This window comes from Callithrix jacchus, chromosome 12 (assembly GCF_049354715.1).
Source record: "Callithrix jacchus isolate 240 chromosome 12, calJac240_pri, whole genome shotgun sequence".
In the NCBI taxonomy this organism is placed as follows: domain Eukaryota; kingdom Metazoa; phylum Chordata; class Mammalia; order Primates; family Cebidae; genus Callithrix; species Callithrix jacchus.
The window spans coordinates 38737974-38745576 of record NC_133513.1 but is presented as its reverse complement, the minus strand read 5'-3'; the positions used below and the strand labels follow the sequence as shown (position 1 = coordinate 38745576).

General features: G+C 45.5%; 1 long non-coding RNA gene across 1 annotated transcript; it reads right to left on the bottom strand.

Annotated features, from left to right (window-relative positions):
* Nucleotides 1–580: 580 nt before the first annotated feature.
* LOC108594089 (uncharacterized) lies at nucleotides 581–6205 on the bottom strand. The gene is made up of 3 exons (XR_001914821.4): nucleotides 5450–6205; nucleotides 2541–2593; nucleotides 581–1544 (listed from the first exon to the last, which is right to left on the bottom strand). It is a non-coding gene; the product is annotated as an uncharacterized LOC108594089 (long non-coding RNA).
* Nucleotides 6206–7603: the final 1398 nt, after the last annotated feature.

Here is a 7603-nt window from a genome sequence, read left to right as displayed (position 1 = left end):
CGCTTTTGTGCATCTTGGTTTTTCTTCCCAGCACTCCATTCCAGCTGCTGTGGCCTCCTTGCTGGCCCTGACCCCAAGCCGTGCTATTTTCTGTTTGTGGACAGACTTCTCCCCAAGGATCTGCACAGCTCTCCCCCTTGGATCCTCCAAATCTCTACTCCTATGCCACCCTCTCAGGAGGTCCTTCCCTGGATGACCTCACCACACCCACCCTCACACTCCTCTCTTCCCCTCCCTCCTTGATTTATTATTCTACAAGGTACTGACCATGGCCTCACCTAAGACACAGTTCCCTGTTGACTTGTCCATTCTCTGCCTGCCCCTGACTGGAATAGCAGCTCCTTTAGGGCAGGGACTTGTCTATTTTGTCCATGTCTTTATTCTTGACTCAGAGAAGTGCCAGCACCATAGTTCAGTCTAACAAATACTCATTGAGTGAATAAATGAATGACCAAAAAGTGCTTCACACAATTCCTGACCCCAAAAGTGCTCTATAAATGGGAGCTGCGGCTGTGCTACTGCTGTGTAGGATGAGAACAATGAGGACACCCAGCAGGAGGCCTGCAGTGGGATTTAAGTTAAGCCACATAGGTTGAAGGGGTTGTAGAACCATTACATGCCTCAGAAATGAGTGGCAAGAGCTGTTTTGCAAGGCTGTTTGTTAATAAACTTTTTATTCAGTAGGTTTCTTGACAAGACTTTGTGGGTTGTGTGGACCAGTCCCTGAGTCTCAATACAGCTACCTGCCTGTCCAGAACAACCACATGCACATTGGTTTGTCCTCCACAGGATGCAAAGCTTCCTCTCCGTGTTCTGCCCCGCCAGCCCAGTCCTCTGCCCTGAATGCCTGTCCAGGAGCCTGCGCTCTCACCATGCCCAGGCTCCGTGCACTCTGTGCCCAGCCTCTTCCTCCACTGAAGTTACTACTGGCCTCTCAGGGCACCTTTCAGGGTTATTCTCCAAAATAAACCTTTTTTTGACTGTTCAGCCACTTTTCGTGTTTCTTTCCTCCTTCTTTAAATCTTACAGTGAGACCCAGTTTCTACTAAAAAATTTTAAAATTAGCGGGCCCTGTGGCATATGCCTCTAGTATCAGCTACTTGGGAGGCTGAGGTAGGATGATTGCTTGAGCCCAGGAGGTTGAGGCTGTAGTGAACTGTGATGGTGCCACTGGCTATGATGGTACCACTGCACTCCAGCCTGGATAACAGAGCAAGACCCTGTCTCTTAAAAAAAAATGGATGGGGAGTTGGGAAAAAGACAAAAAGAAAAAAAAAAAAGTTTAAAAAATAATAAATAGCAAATTGTTTTAAAATTTAAAAAGTGGGGGAAGAGTAGTAAATTGGGAAAATGTGACAAGGACAATCAAAAGGGCCTGGACTAGGTAGTTAACTGAGTACAGAAGTAATTAGGAAGATAAGGGTTAGCTTAACAATGTTTGTTTGCACAGATTTCGCTGGGCTTCAACTTCCCATTCCTGGAGATGACAATGTGAGCTGCCTTTCAGTGTAAAGAGGACATCTTGCATATGGGGGTTTTATCTCCTGTTTTCAAAAAGAAAAGGGGGAGGGTCAGAACACCATTATTTCATCTTCTTTGTGTTTTTAAATATCTTTAGCTCACAATAATCCTAATGCCAAAGTGGCATATTTTCGGGTGGCGTGTTCCAAACTCCATCATTGTCATGTTTGATAATGGCTGCTACCGCCAAGCTACAGCAGTATCTGCATCCCTCTCTCCTAAGAGTCTAATGATCATAGGGTTCTATTCTGGGAACCTTAGCAATGCTCTGCTCAGTTCTATCATCTCTGTAACATGCCATCTGCCTTCACACTGGTTTCTCTTCCACAAGCCACAGACACGAGGTCACACTTCCCTGGAGATGCTCTAACCATCCTGTGTTCAACAGCTAGTGATTCTGGGAAGGAGGGCAGAGGGGAGCCACGACTTCCTGTGAATCAGGATGAAAGCAACTTTCATCAAACCCAGACAAAATAGGGCCAGGAAGGCCCAAAGCAGAGGAGGCTCATGCTTACATGTCTGAGATAGGAACTGTTTCCAATAAGCCTCTAGAAACATTTCAAATCTCTCCGGCTTCGATAAGGCTTATCACTAGATATTCTTTACAACTCCTATACTTTAGATAAGATGTTCTCAGAAGAACACTTGTTCAATAAGTGCATCTCCACCAGTGCACTGACAGCTGTCTAGCTTTGAACCTCTGGAACCAAAGAACTCTGTTTCTAAGCAGTTTATGTAAATGCTTTTTTGCCAATAAATGCTCTCCTTTACCCTTCCCTCTCCGAATGCACTGGTGGCTTATGCTTTCCTATATTCCAGATTATCATTCTGATTTCTACTCCCAAGTAAACCCAGCATATTTGGAGATAATTTTCTCTAGTGTCCTTTTTTAGGACACTTCTATAGGTAGTTGTTCTCATTGCATGGAGACTTTACTTGCTCATTTCTTCTCAGATGTAGGTTCAGCTTCACATTTTATGACACCTCCCGACATCCCATCATATCTGCTGGAGAGGTACCTTTTCTCCTGATGATCCCTGTAGTTTCCGTCTTCTTGTGATCACAGATGGGCCTTTGAGAAAAGATGGGTCAAGTATTGGCATATGCATACGTTTTGTTTGATGCATTTGTCTGACAAACAGTCTTTGTCATTAACTATCTTCTTTTTTGCATTTTAATTATTATTATTATTATTTTGTGAGATGGAGTCTTGCTCCTGGCGTGCAGGCTGGCGTGCAGTGGTGCGATCTCCCATAGTGCAACTTCCACCTCCCAGGTTCAAGTGATTCTCCTTCTCTAGCCTCCCAAGTAGCTTGGATTACTGGCATGCGCCACCACATAGAGCTAATTTTTGTATTTTTAGGAGAGAAGGATTTTTGCCATGTTGGCAAGGCTGGTCTCGAACTTCTGACCTTAGGTGATCCACCCACTTTGGCCTCCTAAAGTATTGGGAATACAGGCATGAGCCACCACACCCAGCCTGTCATTGACTATTTTCTTATGGCACAGCAAGTCCTTCTTTTTAGTCTTAACCCAGACTTATCTTATGTTCAGAAAATACACATTTCCATGCCGCACAGGATTCGTGTTTTCTAAATTGATAAACGGCTGGTTTTTTAATCAAATGAACATAGATTTCTGCCTTCCATGGGACACAGGTGCTACAGAACAATCATTATGTGTATCTGTTTATGTTATGCTTTTTATGTGTAGCCTTTGTTTTTGTCACAATTTTACAATAAGCCTTTAAAACATTTCACTGCACCAAACTATATTAATCTGTTAAACAGAAACTGTTGTAATTGTAGCATCTCAGGGCCAGAGTGGCCCTAGAAGGATCCTGTGCTCTGATTTTAGACAAAGGACTGAGATTGAGGAAGTCAAATGATTTGCTACTAAGTGTAGAGTCCCATACACTGTCAGAGGGAAGCCACCACAGTCTCAGAAGCAGAGCAAAGGACAGATGAAGAATGAGAGCAGGCAGATGTCAGGTCATCGTCGGAGGTAGGGAAATAGTGGGACCAGCCTTCTTACCTCTCAGGGCTGTTGTGAAGGTTCAGGGAATTGACAGTTGGGAAAGAGTGAATATAAAGTACCCTGTAAACTAGGCCTTCCTCGCTATACTTAGAACAAAGAATGCTCAGGAGTTTCTTGCAAATGGCTATTGATCTAATTTTTAACCTCTGGAGATGCGCCATGCTTGAAATAGGACATAGCTTTTTCCAGCAGAAGCTCAGTCCTGCTGACAGTTGATGCATTAGGTCCCAATGGAGGAGAACATGCCGTTCTCCATCACAAGCTAAAAACTGATGGGATGCTTGAAGAGGGCCTTTGGAAGCCCAGCTTTGAGGTGAAATTTTCCTAATGGATATTGTTCCTGTTGAGAATTTCTCACAGAGCCTATGCAGCCAAATGAGAATTGTCAAGGCACGTTTTTCTACTGTGCCTGAGGCTCACACCTTCCATCTGCTGAAGTGCTGTTTCTGAGAATTTGAGCCACAGCCACTGTGGGAGGAGGGGTTATCTTGCCCCACTGAAGGATGATGGACTCTGATGGATGTCACCCATTGTGTGAGCTGCTTGGCACCATGAGTTTTATTATAGCCTCACTCTCCCATCTGTGGGTTAGCCCTACAAGCCCCAAAGAAAACCTCAAGGTCTATGGAGTCTCACTGCCCTTGGGATGATGCTGTGGCACGGTTGCCATTCATTCCTAGAGTTTTTTGTGTGTTGTTTTTGAACATAGACTCATGCTCTATTACCCAGGGTGGAGTACAGTGGTGCGGTCTCAGCTCACTGCAAGCTTGGCCTCCTGGACACAAGTGATTCTTATAGCTCAGCTTCCCAAGTAGCTGGGACTTGAGGTGTGCGCCATCACACGTGACTAATTTTTGGACTTTTGTAGAGATAGGGTTTAACCATGTCACCCAGGCTGGTCTCCATCTCCTAATCTCAAGTGATCTGCCTGCCTTGGCCTCCCAAAGTGCTGGGATTACAGGCATGAGCCACTGTGCCCCTCCACCATTACCAGTATTAAAAGAACCTTATACAATTCAATTTATCACAGTTTGATTGAGCAAAGAACCATTTGTGGGAATCAGGCAGCCTCCAGGCAAAGATAGGTTCAGAGAGACTCCTGAACTGTCTCATAGTTGAAGCTTTATGGCCAGAAAAAGGAAAGTGGCATACAGAAAGTGGTAGTGAGGTACAGAAATAGATGGATTGGTGATGGTGTGGTGTTCAGCTTGTTTGAGCCCAGTTTGAACAGCTGGCCACCTGTGAGTGGTTGAAGTCTGGCTGCTGTGATTGACCAAGACTTAGCTACTTGGTCTGAGAATAGGTGACAGTCTGTTTACATGTCAGTTAGCTTACAGTTCACCATGTACAGAGAAACCTTTAGGGTGAATTTAAACTATGTAAGGAGAAGGCTTTAGGCTAAAGGTGATTTCATAACGAGATTGGCAGGGGCTCCGCTCCCCTCACCAGTCTTCAGGCTGATGGCTTGTGTCCCATCCACTTCCTCTCCCATCCTGCTCTAGAGCCTTTCCAGACCATGATCTCTTCCCTTAAATCTCTCACCCAACTGCCTACTTTATACCCAGAACATAATCGTACTTCATATCACACAGAGATCGGAGGTGAAAACTGCACCCCCAGCCCCACCCTGCATATTGCCCTCCACCGGCTCCTGTTCTTTCCATTCTTTCTCTGGGTCCCTTTCTCACCCAAAACAGGCAAAACAAATCCCATTCCACCCATCTGCCCCCATTCCCCATATCTGCTCCTATTCCTTCCAAGAGACTTTCTCCATAAAAGCCAGTCTCCCCATGACAAGCAGGCATGAAGGGACAGAAGGAAAAGTGCTCAGTGTCCAAGGAATGCCCAGTTCCCAGCCTGGCAAAAGCCAGCCTCTCTGAGGTCCACTTACACTCCAGCAATTTTACTTTGTAGAGCTTGATCTTTGTAATCTCCTGTGGCAGGACTCATTTCTGTATGCGTCAGGATTCTCTTCTGTTGGAAACTGAAGTAAAATGAGCATGGGCAAAAAGAAACATTTTCAGCTCAGGTGTTACGTCCAGAAGTGGACCAGCTTCTAGAATGAGGGGCTCAGTCTAGGACAGGCATAATGAGAGTTTTTACTGTACAGAAACCAGAAAGATAAACTCCACCCCCATCCATGGATCCATTTCTGCATAATCTCTTGCTTCTAAAATACAATAAGAGAAATTCTCCATGCCAAAAGATACAGCAGAGGGTCTTTTTACAGCAACAGAAATGCTGTAGGGTGAACCCCCTACATCAGGTAACGGTGGCAGTGAGACAGAGATCCTAGAGATCCAGGCAAAGAACTGACTTGGAAAAGGAAGCCATCAATAGAACAGAGAGAACAAACGCTGTACATGCTGCGAGCCACAGCTACTGGGTAAGGTGTCACAGGAGTTCACTGGAATGCACCGAGGCTGACAAGCCGGGGACCAGGAAGACTGCTGGTAAATAATCTTTCTTGTTTTCTATAAGGAACTTGGAAAGATTATCCAGAGAGGTGTGAAAACAGCAGAGAAAACACTGGAACAAAGAAATGAAGTGAAAGCAAACATGTTCAGGATTCGTCAATGAGAAACCCAAGAAACCAAAACCAAGTTTTGTCCCAGAGTAAAGGGAGACTCGGGCATCCCCTTGGAGGTCTGGAAGCTTCTTGTCTGTCAGGTGGATTCAAGAGTATTTGATCAAGGATCATGTGTTTATGAAGCAGGAGCGGCCACAAACAAACCTCTCAAACACCGAACAGGGAAGGAAGTGGTGATTTATCCTGCTGGGAGCTGCAGCAGGTGAAAATACCGTAACAGCCGAGCTCGTCAACAAAGAAAATCCTTGCCCTTTTAAAGTCTTACAGTCTAGAAATTAATGTGAAGGGGTCTTGATCCATGAAGTATGTGTGGGGTTTGTGACTAGGTTGGGGTTTCATGGTGTTTAAGCAAAAACAATGCCTTCTGGAAAGATTCCTCCATCCCATGCCTGTGATCTACAGGAGTGGGATTAAGGGTGGTGCCCGGTCTGCCAGCCTTTACTTCGCCTACTGAAATGCAATGTGAAAGTCTAGGGGGAAGGGCTCTTAGAAGCTTAAGAGGATTAAGGGTCTCCTTCCTCGTTTGCAGCTTAGAGCAACTGTGCACAGAACCAGAAACCACCTGCCTCCCACACTTTCAATGGGTTGTCCCAGAGACCGCTCCCTTATGTGAAGCTGATGCTTGCCTTGTGTTGAATGTAACACAGTCACAGGAAGGCTCTGGTGACAAGGAGCTTGCTTTTTCTTTCTGGATGTGGTATTCAAAGTGTTGAACAGCCAGTATGGCTCAACCACTGACCCTTCAGTACAGTTTTAAAGCAGGAGCGGTCATGAGAAACAGACCTCTCGGGCACTGAACTAGGAAGAAAGGAGTGATTTATTTGGTTGGGAACAAGGTGGCATGGCTGCCTAATAGCCCAGCTCCTGTAACAAAGAGATGCCCTGCCTTTATATAGGCTTACAACTCCAGAAATTACACATGAAAGGGTCTTGGGTTTACAGCTTTAGAAATTACATGTGAAAGGGTCTTCGTTCATGGAGTAGGCATGGGGTATGTGGCTTAGGTGGGACTTTGATCTTGTTTAGGTAAAAACAATACTTTCTGGAAGGATTCCTCCATACAATGCCTTCGATCAATAGGAGAGATTGTGGTAATCAGTAGGGGTCTTATTTTTACCCTGGCTGGCGGCGCCAACCAGTCCCCCTTCTGGCTGATGACTTCTAGGTTCTCCTTTTCAGATGCAATGCAGAAAGCTGAAGAGGATTAAGGGTCACCTTCCTCACTGCCAGCAGTCAGTCTGGGTGACCCTGCTGTGCCAGGTTCTACCCCTTCTGTTTCTGCATGATGTTGAGGTCTGGAGGGGCCAGGAGATCCAACATGCAGCCATGTACCCACCAGTGTATCTGAACCGATGTACACCAACATCACAGCCCTCATTCTCCTCATTGAGCACACACAAAGCGAATGCAGCCACTGAATCAGAGAGAACAATGCCAGCTAGCAGCCTTCCGTCC